The 15814-nt window shown below is 36.7% G+C and overlaps 1 protein-coding gene across 2 annotated transcripts in view; it reads right to left on the bottom strand.

Annotated features, from left to right (window-relative positions):
* Positions 1-15814, bottom strand: part of nkain2 (sodium/potassium transporting ATPase interacting 2) — a 1184136-nt gene that overhangs the window by 495237 nt on the left and 673085 nt on the right. The gene's annotated exons all lie outside the window — the stretch shown is intronic.

Genomic DNA, 15814 nt, shown 5'->3' with positions numbered 1-15814 from the left:
ACCAAGAACCTGTGAGAAAATGTAGTACTTCCAGTTTCTTTTGATTGTCACAAACATGCCTTAAATATGCAGAAGGAATTTTTTCTTAAATCAAAAACTTTGACGCTTCAAAGTAAGGTTTAATGCTTTTGTTTTTACAGTTAGACTCGTATCTATAGTATTTTTTTAATGCTTCATTTTAAAACACAATTTCATGTGACAAACTAATAAATGCCATAATTATGAAGAAACAACTTTGACTTGAAAAATACAAAGAATCTTTAAAAGGATGATTTGACATGATAAAACATCCAGTTATAGGTAATCAAATGTCTTAAGAGTATACTTGAGATTGCAAAAGCTTAAATGTTATCAAAAATTTTAGAGACCTAAAATGTTTTCTGTCTCTGGTTGACTTTCTTCATCATTGTCAAATTATTTCTATTTTGAACATCCTATTCACAAATACATCACCATCATACTTTTCCACTTTATTTTCATCTTTGACAACACTGTACCACTAGTCATCAAAATTCTGATTCGGCAGCAAGTTTCAGTAGCATAACTAGAAAAAAAAGTGTGAATTAGCATAAGCTGCCCTAATTCAGGGTGTTCATAAGAAATACAATTATTTACCTCATGAGGTAGAAATACATATTAAACAAGAATAGTTGCCTCAGTTATTTGAAATACTAAAATGTCTGCTCCAATTTAAATGTTTAAACTGTAAAGTTTCTCAATTGTAATAGAACCTGGTTATTTTTCATCCTCTGATAGATGTCCTTGAGGGGTAGATTCCTAGTAAAGAATCACAAATTAAAAATACATCATATTCATAAACACTGACCTTGAAATAATCTATAATGTTACCCCACATGTTAAGTTTTGAAGGCCGCCATTTTTAACCTTCTGGTAGATGCTCTTAGAGGGCTAGGACCACTGGTCAAGAATCAAATATCAAAAATATTATAATATTCATGATCAGTAACCTCAAAATAGCATAAACGGACACTCCACATGACTATATTATCAATCCTCCATTTTTTTAAAAGTTTTTTAAAAAGGAGTAACTTTGACCCCTTGTATCCCATTAGGATGTGCATCACAGGGGCTGGTTAATGTGGCATGCACAACTTCAAGTCGTTCTGTTCATTTTTGCTGAAAACACCAGTTGTTTTACTTGTTTATCATAAGGATGTAAATTCTTGCACACAATGTGGTCCAAACATGGCCTAAAAATTAGGGGGGTTTGGGCCTTCAGGATCAAAAATTGGGAGAACATGACAAAAATCTCAATGTCTTGCATAACCAGACATCAAGATATGTCAGATGATATATCATATGTGAGGGTTTCCTCGTACTGGCAAGTCAGGAGGCGCCAGACAAAATAATTAGATTAGATTAGATAAACTTTATTAATCCCATGAGGAAATTCAGATTCAAAAATTGAAGTGATCTGTACAAATGTAATTCCTATGAGCACGAAATTAGACTACCCGACAGGAAATTAACTAATATTCAATCTAAAAAATGACCACCATCAATGAGATATAAATGAGATATAAATGATCAAAATCATAATTAAACTTTATTACATTGTGGACATGATAATACCATTAACCTTTTTAGCTGGATGGGATAAAGGAATAGCTAGGTGGTTTAAAAGAAAAGAGATAATTGCAGTATTATTTAATCATTAAGTAATGAAAACCATTTAATACTCATTGTCATTACCAACCTTAAAATTTTACATATTGATTCTTTTCATCTTCTTAGAAGCCCAGGTGTCTGCCGCCTTTTCATAATCTCATGAATCTGGTCCCTTTATCACAGCCCGAACCCATAAGATTACCAGTTTTTAAACATAAACTGTCAAGGGTCTCATTTAATAAATTAGTAACAGTCTCAGCTTTGTCATCAATGATATTGCAGGTTGCTGCAAAATAAATCCCAACCTCTTTATACAGTTGCTTAAAATATTTCAGACACACAATGAACTGGTTTAAAACCAAGATATCTGTAGTTTCAGCACTCTAAACACTGAAACAATTTTTACAAAGTGCACTTTCCCCTATTATAAAACTAATTTCTGATACTTGAATATCAAGCAGTTCTTCTGAGGTATAATGTGCATATTTACTAATGCTAATATGTTTTTAAGAAGGAACAGCACATGGCATTATCAAGAATTTGTGGCTTTTCAAATAATGTTATGTGTGGTTATTATTTTTTGCTAACCAAAATAAAGATTTTAAAGGATTTTTCAATTTGCCCCATACCAGTTTGTTCCAGAATATGTTTTTCCATTACTGTGGAAGGAATCAATGTGCATTTTCCTTTATCCATGATCAACAAAGTTTTCTTTTCAAAGTCACTTCCTTTTTCTGTGGGTCATCTCTTTGAGTATCTCATATGCATGAAACATATCATTCCATTATCTTTCAACACTAGGCATTCACATCTTTTAAACCATTTGCTGTTGATCCTGGATGAATGGTGTTTATATGAAAGTTTTGCATATGAGACTGTGCAGATGGTAACTTACTGGATACATCAGCCACCACAATGTCTGTCTCAGAAATCAACAATTCTACCATAGCTTTGGTAACTTCGAAACTACACTCAGAAGTTTCATCTGTTTTAAAATAATTAAATGGTATAATTTTATGACTTAACATTTTACTCATTATGACTCAAATATGACAGTATTTTTAATATGAACAAAGCAATGATTTAGACTAGACTGACTAGAGTGAAGGTGTTTAACTTCACTCAGTGCAAGACCCAGCAGTTCCCAGCTCACAACAGTAGTCATTTTCAGCAACTTCTTTGCAAAGGAGATTACAAAATTCTTTTTCTTTTACAAACAGAATTTTGAGTAGAGATTCTTCTTGGTCCTTTGTTCACTCTCAATGATTAATTTTAACTCCTTTCTGTGCAGAATTTTCTATAAATGTTTCAAATTAATTTTCCTTGCAGAATCCACACTCCTTTCCCAGCACCTACAGGTAGCTTTCACTGAACTCCATTCATTTTCATTATCATTTTCTTCTTACTTTTTGTAATGCTTTTTATATCTTACACCCCTTACTCCTCCTGCCAATAGCTTACACACCCTTTCCCCAACCACCACAGGTCACTGTAGTTTTTTCTTTTAATTCTTCCCATTTTCCCCCACATTTTGCTTGCAGAACATGCCAGCCAGATTGTTCTCTCCATTACAACCAGGGTTGACAGGTCCTTCAAAAGTTTCCAGCACAATGAAAGCTGAAAACCTGCATAATTGTAAAGGGTGAATGTGTTCTTTTTGGATATAATGTACAAATAAAGCAGGTTGGGCCTTGGAGTTTTGAAGGCAATAAAGAGTGGGGATAGGTTCCCCTTGAAGTTTAAAGACCATTAATAGAGTATTAATTTTTTTAATTTGTAGATCATGGACCCTAGACCCTTTGGGTGGTTTGGGCAGCGTGGGTGCATTTTAAAAACAGCCCAAAAAACTGCACACCACCAAATCGATATTTTGACCCACACAACACTTTAAAAAAATTGCACAGTTTGGTGGAAAAACCGCACATCTGGCAACTCTGACTGCAACTGTAGATCTCTGGACCCGCCTAGAGTCATTTCCTCAAAACATGCACTTTTAAGCCCTCCCGCACCTAGTTAGAGAGAACCAATAAGCCTTTTTCACACTTCCACATTTTGTCTTTTGGGAGGCTTAGTTGGCAGATAAAGTCTCTTTTGGTTATCCTGAGTTTTCACAGCTTTCCAAATGATGAAACATAATAAAATAAATTGATCCAAACAATTAAAACAGATAAAGTACCATTTTTTATATGCAATGGCAGAATTTACGTTTGTGGGCAGCACTTTATATCTGAAGAATAAATAAAGTTTATGCACTTCCTTAAGACTGTATCAACTTTGGTATTATATTACCAAAAATTAGCTTTGAAAGGGCAAATGCTTGATTTGGAGTTAATGTGTGAGAGTCTGCATTGATAGCCAACAGCACAGTAGGTCCCTTCTCAATGGAATACAACTATACAACTAAGCCTGCTCCTGCTCAGTATATACAAGTTAACATAACTACAATGTGATTAATTTTATTTTTTTCTGACTAACAATATGAACAATAGGTTCAAATAATGTATATCCATGGATTTTACTTACATACAACAAACGTGAAGAAATATTTGAAAAACAATGCAATGACAGATTATCAGTAGTAAAACCATAGATCAGATAGGGTTAATTTATGAGATTACAGCTATAGCTTTTGTCCATTTTTGATGCTTTTGTTGGATAGTGCTTTACAACAATATTTCTTACTTTGCACAAATCAAGTATTTGAAGTGAAAGTAGAGAAAGGGATTAAATACGATCCATTGCTGGCCAACTAACAGGAAATACATGTACCCGTTCATGTGTTGCTTTCAAATTAAGTGAAAAGGGATAATTATTTTCCTGGGGCTTTTTCTCCCAACCACAGGCACAGGCTATAAGAAGACATAAAGCACAAATAGCTCCAATATATTCTCCCTGTCTCGGACAAGGTGTGCTGTCTTTATAATATAATCACATCGTCTAATGGCATACATAGTAGGGAATGCACCTTGTGTAGTGTAATCAGCATACATATTAGGGAACATACTTTGTACACTGAATCATGAAGCAAGGTGAAGAATACATCACAGTTACCCACACCAATCAAACTTAAATGCGCTGCATCTGCAACTGCTTGTAAGAAGACCCTAAGGAGATTACAGTAATCCCTCGCTATATCGCGCTTCGCCTTTTGCGGCTTCACTCCATTGCGGATTTTATATGTAAGCATATTTAAATATATATCGCGGATTTTTTGCTGGTTCGCGGATTTCTGCGGACAATGGGTCTTTTAATTTCTGGTACATGCTTCCTCAGTTGGTTTGCCCAGTTGATTTCATACAAGGGATGCTATTGGCAGATGGCTGAGAAGCTACCCAGCTTACTTTTCTCTCTCTCTTGCGCTGACTTTCTCTGATCCTGACGTAGGGGGATTGAGCAGGGGGGCTGTTTGCACACCTAGACGATACGGACGCTCGTCTAAAAATGCTGAAAGATTATCTTCACGTTGCTATCTTTTGTGCAGCTGCTTCCTGAAGCGACATGCTGCACGGTGCTTCGCATACTTAAAAGCTCGAAGGGCACGTATTGATTTTTAATTGAAAAACAAACTCTGTCTCTCTCTATCTCTCTCTTTGTCTGCTCCTGACGGAGGGGGTGTGAGCTACCGCCTTCAACAGCTTTGTGCCGCGGTGCTTCGCATACTTAAAAGCCAAACAGCCCTATTGATTTGTTTGCTTTTCTCTCTCTCTCTCTGACATTATCTGCTCCTGACACGCACTCCTTTGAAGAGGAAGATATGTTTACATTCTTTTAATTGTGAGACGGAACTGTCATCTCTGTCTTGTCATGGAGCACAGTTTAAACTTTTGAAAAAGAGACAAATGTTTGTTTGCAGTGTTTGAATAATGTTCCTCTCTCTCTACAACCTCCTGTGTTTCTGCGCAAATCTGTGACCCAAGCATGACAATATAAAAATAACCATATAAACATATGGTTTCTACTTCGCGGATTTTCTTATTTCGCGGGTGGCTCTGGAACGCAACCCCCGCGATGGAGGAGGGATTACTGTATTGATGTTAACAATAAAATCTTGCAAAGCAACAAAAATGAAGCCACTGTGAGCTCCCAATCCCATGGGTCCTGGTGTAGCTATCCCTCTCACACTCCATATAGTTAAAACACTGGTTAATTTTTAGATTTTGTTTTTGGTTGCATTTATTCCTGTATACTAGTATACTGCATATAGTTTTTTCTATTATTAATTTGCTTATACAAAGGTGCTTACCTGAAGGTTGGCACTTTACTGAAACTGTTACTGACCGTTTATGAAATCCTATGGAAATATATTAACTTGGTTAGATTCCGGTTGTAAAACAGTATGAACGCACGCACATTTTTATTTGTTAAACTTGGTGATATTTGCATTAGGAAAGTACTATTTATTTTTTTACCTATATAAATAAATACATACACTACAGTATAAAGTAAGAAATTAGGAAATAAAGTGGCGCATGGGTTAGTGGTTCCTTGGTTCAAGTCCTACACCTAGTTGTTGATATTATTACAAAGGTTTTCTTTTGTAATACCCAAAAACATTTTCTTTTAATAGACAATTCTAATATGTTTGTCTATGTCAGTGTCTGCAAGAGTAGGCCCACCAATGGACTATTGCTCTGCCTAAGGTTGTTTTTGTACCTTGTACATAGTACTGCCAGAATAGACTTTTTCTCCCCCAACCATTCTCCAGCCTCAAATAGTATGTTTTGAGAATGTATATAAACTCAGAGGATACTTTAATTGGTGAACTTGCCTGTTAAAAAAAAGCCTTGTTCTTCTAAACAGCCTGCTATACAGTGTGGCTATAGCTCAAAAGGTATAGCATACCAACATTAGAATGAGCAAGATCATGATCTAAGTTTTGACTGTGGTGTAATTGCTATTCATTGGCATGGTAGTTGCAGTATCTCAGAAAGAAACTAGGGGGCTCCGCCCCCTACTCGCTTTGCTCGCCAACCCCTGGCGTTGGGGCATGACAAAGAGTGAGATGTATGAATTAGATATAGAATAGTGTGCAGGTGTGGATGATGCATGTAGAAAGCAAAAAATACAGTGTTTGGCACAGAGTAATGGTTTATTGGAATATTTCTTTGTACACAACATTAGTAGTAAAGATGGTGTCCTGTCCTTGAATGAGTCTTCCTTGGCATGGAGCATTTATAAGGCAACATAAAGTTGTCCATGTCCAAAAACGGGCTCAGAGAGGTAGATGCCAACCTTGTGCATGGTTTGTCCTTGTGATTTGTTGATGGTCATGGCAAATGCAGGTTTAATGGGGAACTGTCGGCGTTTCAATGTAAAAGGTAATTCTAGGTCAGAACTCGTAAGGTCAATTCTAGGAATGAGAACAGTATTGTTAGCATGTGATCCTGTAAGAACTGTTGCTTGAATAACATTGTGTGTCATGGTGTTGACGACTAAACGTGTGCCATTGCATAAACCCTGTTTAGTGTTAAGGTTTCTTAATAGCGTGATTATTGTTCCGTTTTTAAGGCTAAGATTGTGTTGTGGTAATCCGGCTGGGTTAATAGTGTTCAAATATGCTAAGGGGAAATTCAGATGTTTTGCACCAAGTGTATCTTTAGAAATCAAAGCCAATTGTTCGCCTAACATTTTTTGTTACGCGGTTTTAGAAGCGCGCCGAGGTGAATTTTTTTGTTTGATGCGGGTTCGTGTTTGTGGTCCCGTGACTCGAGCCGTCTAGTTTTGTATCCGTGATCGTGAATTGATGACTTGTTTGATCTTTATCGTTAGGAATATGGATAAGTAATAAGTAGGATCGAACTCACTGTTAATGTGCGGACTGTTCGTTTCTTCGTATTATCACCAATCAGGTCTCGCGCCTGTATATGTATTGTAGTTCGGTCTCGTGTTGTTTATATGACGTCATCGCGTATTTTAAGGTGGACTGAATAATAGTTGAGCGCATGGCATGTGGAGCAATAGGTAAGCACTGTCTAAAATGTATTCCTAATAAAAGTACCTTTACTCCAAAGGGAATATTATTATTCATCAACGCAATGCCAATTGTCCGCGTATTTTAAGGTGGACTGAACAATAGCTGAGCGCATTGTAAGTGGAGTAATAGTTAAGCACTGTCTAAAATCTCCTCCTAATAAAAGTACCTTTCCCGCAAAGGGAATATTATTATTCATCAACGTTTGTAGAAGTTTATCAATGGTGTTGAGTAAGTGACTGGATGCCATTGTACATTCATCTATAATTAATAGTGTGGCAAGACGGATGTCACGTGCATTGTTACTGTGCATTGTCATAGTGGATACCGATGTTTCTGTGATTGGGACCGGTATTTGGAATAAGGAGTGACATGTGTTTTTGGAGCCGAGACATTTTTTCTTCCGCGGTTTCAGAAGCGCTTTGTAGGTGCCGACGTGATTTGTGCATATTTGCGTTCTTGATTTGTTTCAGGGTGCACTGTTCCAATGCGATGTAATATTTGTCCACATACGCGAAAGCAGTATGGGTCATTGCCTTTTGGTGACCTGATATTTACTCCGGTAGATGCAAAATGAAATGAACTATTGTAGGATGTAATGCAGATGCGCCGCCGTGTATTTTGTTGTTTCATGCGGGTTCGTGTGTTTGGTCCCGTTATCTGAGCAGAATAGTTTTGTACCCGTGAGCGTGTATTCATGACTTGTTTGTTCCTCAGCATGCGAAATATGGATAAGTAATAAGGAGGATCGCACTCACTGTTAATATGGAGCCTTTTCTGCAGTTGAACGGTTAATAGTGCTTTAATGTAAGGAGATCCACCTATGCTGCCTAGTGTGAAGGTGTTGAGATGACGTATGTTTAATATGGACGGTTCCTTTAGAAATGGGGCTTTGGGTGTCACTTCTTATTGATGTTAGTGTGTTTGTGGGTCTGATTCGTCGTTGTTGTGAACGTTTCGTGTGCCATGTCTCGTCTCTAATGGGCCTGGCGTGGCGGTCACGGCTTCTTTTTTTTGGTGCGTTAGGAGCTTGTTAAATCCTCCTGTTTGTGTGGGTCCCGTTTCGTGTGCAATGGGATTCGTGCGGCGCTGTGTGCTTTTTCGGCGTCTGAGCGTGGGGGGGGGAGGATTGGTGGGGCGCGAGCGTCTTCTTTCTTTTTGTGTGCCAGGGGCTTGTTGAATCCTCCTCTTTGTGTGTGTCCCGTCCGTTGCTTGTAGGGTGGGTGGGTTGGTTTTGGGTTCTTTTTTTTTGTGTGCCAGGGGCTTGTTGAATCGTCCTCTTTGTGTGTGTCCCGTCCGGTGCCTGTAGGGGGGGGGGGGGGGGGGGGCTTGCAGGTGGGCGCGAGCAGCTTCTTTTTTTTTTGTGTGCTAGTTTCGTGTGCAATGGGTTTCGTGCGGCACTGTGCGTCACCTGCGTTTGACTCCTTTTTTCTGTGCTCATTCCTTTTTTCTGTGGTCGCGGCCGCCTCTCGCGGAGCCTCATTTCTTGGGGCGCCTGCGCAGTACGTCTTATTGCGGCTACGGCCCATGGCCGGATGTCCCTGCGTCCATCCGGTTTAGCATTCTCGGTTAGTAATATGGATTCTCTGTTAGGATTTCCATGGACTACAGTCTACAGAGTTAAGAAAATGGTGCAATAAACAAAAAACAATCAAAGAGCAGTTCTATGGATGAAAACATCTTTTTAATGAGAGTTCACAAAAAATGACCAAACTTGTTCAACAAGGCTACAAATACCAACTCATTCAATGGTGGTATGCAGAAAAGCTCATTTTAATTTACAAGATGCCTGATCTTTTCAAGTATAGGCAACAGCAGCAGAAAACCATGCCAAGATCTACTCCTTACACCTTTAGGACAGGAAGATGAGTTTACAGTAGGCACATTATCATAAAAAAGATTACAAAAATGTCTGATAAATCTTGATTTCCGTGGTGATACACAGATGGCAGGGTCAGAATTTGCAATAAAGAACATGAGTCCATTGCTCCATTCTGCCTTGTATGCATAGTACAGCCTGGTAGTTTTAGTATAATGGGTTGAGGAATGTTTTCTTGCACACATTAGGCTTTTTAATGACAACTGAGCATTGTTTGTATACCAACCTGCAGTTAAACCTTATTACTGACTTGTGTCTTTTTATATCCACACTGTGAAATTTTTGAAAAGAATACCTCTAGCATATGTGTACTGGAGCATACCTCTTAAGATAGTTCCACACATATGATAGAAATTTAATTTTAATCCAGTGAACTGCCCAGTGTTCAGATTTCAGTCAAATAAATACCTTGGAATGAGATGGAAAACAACATCTGCTGTAAGAATTTCTTGCCTCTGCTACAACTGTGCGATGCTATGGAGTAAGTATGGACCAAATTCTCTTTAGATAGCACCTGGTTAAATCCATGCCTTGAGTAATTCAGAATGTTGTGGAGGCAAATGGGATCATGTTTGGTACTGTTTAGGTGTACCTAAAAAAGAGGTCACAAAGTGCTGTATGTCTGCAGAGGATGCAGATACAGTAAATGACTAAATAGGACAAGGTACAATAAATAGCAAATTATCCTTTTAATTTGTATCCCACATACACCTTAAATGCTTGTCCAGATTTTAATTTGTTATTTAGTAAAACGTATTGCACCAAATACATTTATCATTCACCTTGTATTCATCTGGGTGTTGTCTTTTGTATTAAAATGGGCTGGCAAATGAAAATATTTTGATAAACAATATTAAGTCACAATCTGTACACAGTGTGACTGTGTTAATGAACACAATATAGAATGCCAGAACAGCTTCCCCATAAGTTATTTTACATTGTAATCCTGAACTCTACATCACTATCCACCATTCAAAGACCTTTACTGACAACTTGTCCCACTCTCTTTTTTTTGTCGCATAGGGCTTGTTTTACATGAATTGAGTTTAAATTAAGGTAAAAATTATTAGATGACTTGTTTTGTAATTAAGTTGTTTAAACAGAATGAGTGGTTTTAAAAAAAGAGTCCAATTCGACAATCAAGAAAGTGTTACTTGCCACTAACAATAAGAAAGCTAATTCTCAACTGGCATGTTCACTTTATTAAAGGCCTTGTGTGAATTCAAATAATGATTGTTGACTATGGAGTACAAACATCAGTGTCTGAGCAGTTAATGGGTCTTTGCTTAATTGTAGTTTTAAATCTCTATTTCCATTCATAAGAAAAGACATGTTCTCTCACTTTTACTAATCTGTTCTGATGCCACCCCTTTATCAGTAATGATTAGGTGAGTTTAGGGAACTTCCTGTTCAACTATAAATCACAGGGAACCTGTAAATGTTATAATTTTTCTACTGTATGCTTATATGTCCCTAAGTATTAGTTTATACGGGTAAAGTATTTGATTCATAATTGCTTGCATTCTGAAAAGTAACACTATCAGATACTGTACACTGCCTTATTGATTAATATAACAAAATGAAATCATGAGTTGACTGTTTAACTCTTTAAGGGATTTTTTTTTTCTTTTCTCCAAGGGCTGAATCAAAACCGTTTTCTAAAAAGCACACAAAGCAATGGTTTCACACATAAATCAATATAAAATACTTATTTATAACAAATGTCACCTGTTTTATGTTCCATGAGCCTCTACAGTGTGTAAATTCACAGACTTATTACGTACTGTTTGTCTCATCACTTATAAGCTGAATGCCAATTTCCGGGGAAAAAAAACAGTTCCCTGTCTTTCGTTTTCAGTTTCCAGATTGCTTGCATCCAAATCAGAGTTCGATAAGTCAGAGTCTGATTCAGTAATAATAAAAATTAAAAAAAAAATAAAAAAATAAATAATGCACACAGAGTATTTTGCTTTGTGAATTTGTTTCACTCTCTCGCCTGATATCGATGCCATTCTATACATTTTTTACTCTGTGCTACACACACACACACGGAGGGATTCATCGTCAAGTCAATGAGAATTAAAAGTCATAGCAAAGAGGGTCTATCTACAACATAACGTTAAGTTTTATCGACATTTACAGCTGATTACTGCCCTCAACCCCTGATTTTGTCAACATCCGCCCTGAAAGAGTTAAATTAATTATTCATTTACTGTGTGCAATGATCAAGATAAAGGTATTCTAGAACATGAAGATCAAGCATTATGCCCTGCTGTATAATAACTATTGGTAACTTTCTATAAATTAACTTTAATTTAAGGAATTCTCTTCAAATTTGAGGGAGCAGAAAGGAGAAATCAAAATAAAAGACTTAACATTGTGGTGAAATGTATTAGATGTGGACAGATTTTAGATTTTGTAGTAGTAGTAGTAGTGCAGTTAAATTCTTACTTGTATGTCCGTCCAACATACAACACCTGATTTCAGAAGTGTCATGTCAAATCAAGCGTAAAAATGAAGCAAATAATTCATCCTAAAATGAGAGGGCTGATACATCCAGTCTACAAATACTGATAACTGGGATATAGTTAAGACTTACTTTGACTGCAGGAGAGGAGGTAACACAGGGGATTGATTTAGTGCTTAAGTGAATATGTGGGTACATAAGATACCCTAAACATGGGTCTTTGGTTATTAGCATTGCTCCAGATGTAGTCAGCTTAGGCCAGGCCAAGTTATTAATAAAAGTCTTGTCATGTGTTGTTCAAATAAAGTTAATGTCTTTGGATCTTCCCATGCAGAATACAAACTTTGTTACCATAAAATTTTTATAATGAATCTGTAAACATCTACACATTTCTACCATTATTTGAGTATTCACTAACATTTTGTGTGTAAATCCCACATCATCTTCTAAACTGGTATCTGCAAATTTTAATCTTGAAAGAAGATAAACGTGTCAGTTTCTGTTTTCTTGGAGAACACAAATGCATCAATGCTGCTATTAGCAACACCATCTAGAAGGAAGCAAATGTACCCCAAAAATTGAGGTTCCATCCTCTGCAGCACCCTTGCTTTCATGGAGAAAAATTAAAAGAATATATCGTTACAAAATAAAGTAAATTACAATATGACAAAATATATCTATTGACTTCAATAGCTACTGTGTAAGCAGAGGAATACCACACTCTTGTCTTGTTACTGTTACAGGAGACATTATGCTGCATTTGAAAGTTAACTATACTGTAAATGTCCTTATTAATCAAACATGTGATATGATGCATAATACACTTAGAATAATGTTAGCTATAGCAAACCAAACTTCAATAATACACAGTATGTTGTTCTTGATGAAATTTTTTCATGTATAACTTACCTTAGCATAACAAAATAATAAAACTTGTTTTCTTAACTGTGTTAACATATATTAATAACAATCACTATATTACTTTTTCAACTATAAATTCTGAGCCATGCAGTTCTTACTACATATTCATATACTGTACATGTGTGTATTGTTACACCACATTACTATAAAGCATCTTTAACTTCATTAAACATCATTGAACCCTTGTCAGCCTTTTATCCAATTTCATTAACTTATAACAGTGTGCAGACATAAGAAATTCAATAATTGTCTGGCAAAAACAAACATTAACCTTTTTACATTCCAGTAAAAAGTCATATAGCCATCTACTGCACATTTGAGATATTGTAGTTAATAATGTTCTTTTTGTATACTATTGACAAAAAAAAATACATTGTCTTTTAATCTCAAAATATTTTTGTATTTAAGGAGAGACTTGTAAATCATTATTATTGTTTTAATATCTGTAAAACTGAAAACATTTATCCATTCATCCATCCATCATCTGAATGTTTTTGACCCAACTGCAGAAACAAACACCAAACAGTTTTGCTGATCCCATTCTGGCTAATCAGTTGTATCAGTTTTATAGTTGCTTTGAAAGACAGTGCGACATAAACATACCTGGTGGTCTCACTGTTACTACTCTACACTCATCTTCTTCTCAGCTTCCCCCTAATGTTATCACTGCAAAAGATGTCTGCAGCTTATACAAAAAGCAAAATTTTAAAAAAGCAGCAGGCACAGAGCTTATTTCCCCTTCCACACTCGGGCACTGTGCAGACCAGTTGTCTACAGTATTTGCAGCCATTTTCAACCAATCTCTGGATCTGTAAATTGTTCCTGGCTGCTTTAAGACCTCAACCATCATTCTAGTAGCAAAAAAATCAAAGGACACGGGCCTAAATGACTACAGATCGCTAGCTTTAACCTCTGTGGTAATGAAAACCTTTGAATACCTTACTCTAAATTACCTCCAGAATGCTACAAAAGATTTCCTGGACCCATTTCAGTTTCCATACAAAGCCATCCCATCTGTGGATTATAGTGAATTTAGGTTTGAGCTTTATTTACCAACACCTTGATAAGTTAGGGTTATATGTGAGGGCCTTGTTTGTGAACTTTAGCTGTGCTTTCAATATAATCATCCCAGAGCTCCTAGATAAGAAACTCACCCAGTTCAACCTGTCTAATTCATTTTGTCGTTGGATCACAGACTTTCTTACTGATAGGAAACAGTATGTATGGTTGGACACACACATGTCTAACCCATTAACCCTGAGTGCACCACAGAGATACAGTATGTCCTTTCCCCACTACTCTCTGACTTTTCCTCTGTTCATTCATCTGTCAGACTTCTTATTTTTGCAGATGACATAACACTAATAGGCCTCAGTTCAAACAATGATGAGTCCATATACAGACAAGAGGTTGAAAATCTGACACTGTGGTGCATCCATAATAATTTGGACCTTAACATTGAAAAAAGTCAGGAGATGATCATACATTTCAGGAAACCTGCTCACCTATCACTTGCTATAAATGGCTGAACCATTGGGATAACAGAATCATTTAAGGTTCTTGGCACTGTGCTGTCAGAAAACTTTAAGTAGGAAAATAACATTGCATACATTATTAAGAAAGAATGTTCTTGAGTCCATTACAACATCATCTATAACTGTCTGGTTTGGAGCAGCCTCTGTTCAGTCTAAGGCCAATCATCAGCACATTATCAAAACCTGTGAAAGGATCATAGATTGTAACTTACTGCAAATTGAAGTCCTATATGAGTCCAAGGTAAGGAAGAGTTCTGTAAAGATAAGGTGGGAGGTCACCTAAAACAAGCCAAAGAGCAAACCGGAATCCTGCTTGCTCTGCTGAGCAGAAGCTTACCTGACTTCAGCCTGGTCCCTAAGGCTACCTGCTGGTTTCAACTGGAACAGTTTAAAAAATGGGGAACTGCAAAAACAAGTATAAATATCCCCAAAATATAACAAAAGCCCTACAAGAGCAGGGATAACCATAAATCTTCGGCTTGTATTAACCTCCTTAGCATCAACCCAGATCGTGACTTGGGCTTGGAATTCTATGTACAGTAAATACAGTTAATCCTGATTCAGACTCGTGGTGACATGTAATTATCCACTTTACAGTGTTAAGCTTCGGTAACTCTTGGGACAATATTCTTCTGCCATTAGGTAGAAGAAATGACACTATGTTGCAAAAAAATTAATATTTCTATGCGTTCGACCCCTTTATGGTAACTGTGTGGTAACTCATCAGTAATCATGAGTGGTTAAAGAAAAAACACAATATTAAATGAAAACCCATAAAGCCAGTTTTAGAACAAAGTGAAACTGAGCCATTGCTCAAACGGTGATAGTGATAATAATGTGAATTGGTCACCAAATGTTGACATGGACTGTGAAAATGACACCTGCGCAGTAGGTTGCGACCGGAATTTTAGTGATGTTGATGTTTGATGTTGGCTTAGTACTACTGCTGAAAATCCTGCACCACCACTTTGCTCATTTACAGGTAACCATGGTTAAAGATGCCTGTGTTGTGAACTAGGAGTCTCAAAATACATAAGTTTCAAAAGCACTTCCAAATATGCCTACTAGAGGAGGAAATTCCATCAAAAACCTCAAATAGACACAAAAGTGTGTTGTAAAATCTTTATAAAATAAAGGATTTATTCCATACATAAAATGTTATCCGATAAGAATGAAGCTCCTAGACACAAAAGCGCATTGTAGAATCTTTATAAAAAAAGGATTTATTCCATATATAAAATGTTATCCAATAAGAATGAAGCTCCATGGAACACAAAGGCAAAATGCAATTGCTTGTAACAAGAAGGTAATTCAAATCAAACAAGCCCCAGTACAGATTCCAATAACAAGGTCAAAACATAGAACAGAAGGTAGAAAAAACAGAAATTCAATTAAATCACATGCCAGCAATA

This window comes from Erpetoichthys calabaricus, chromosome 3 (genome assembly GCF_900747795.2).
Source record: "Erpetoichthys calabaricus chromosome 3, fErpCal1.3, whole genome shotgun sequence".
Classification (NCBI taxonomy): Eukaryota; Metazoa; Chordata; class Cladistia; order Polypteriformes; family Polypteridae; genus Erpetoichthys; species Erpetoichthys calabaricus.
The sequence above is the reverse complement of the archived record's forward strand: the minus strand, read 5'-3'. Positions and strand labels throughout refer to the sequence as shown.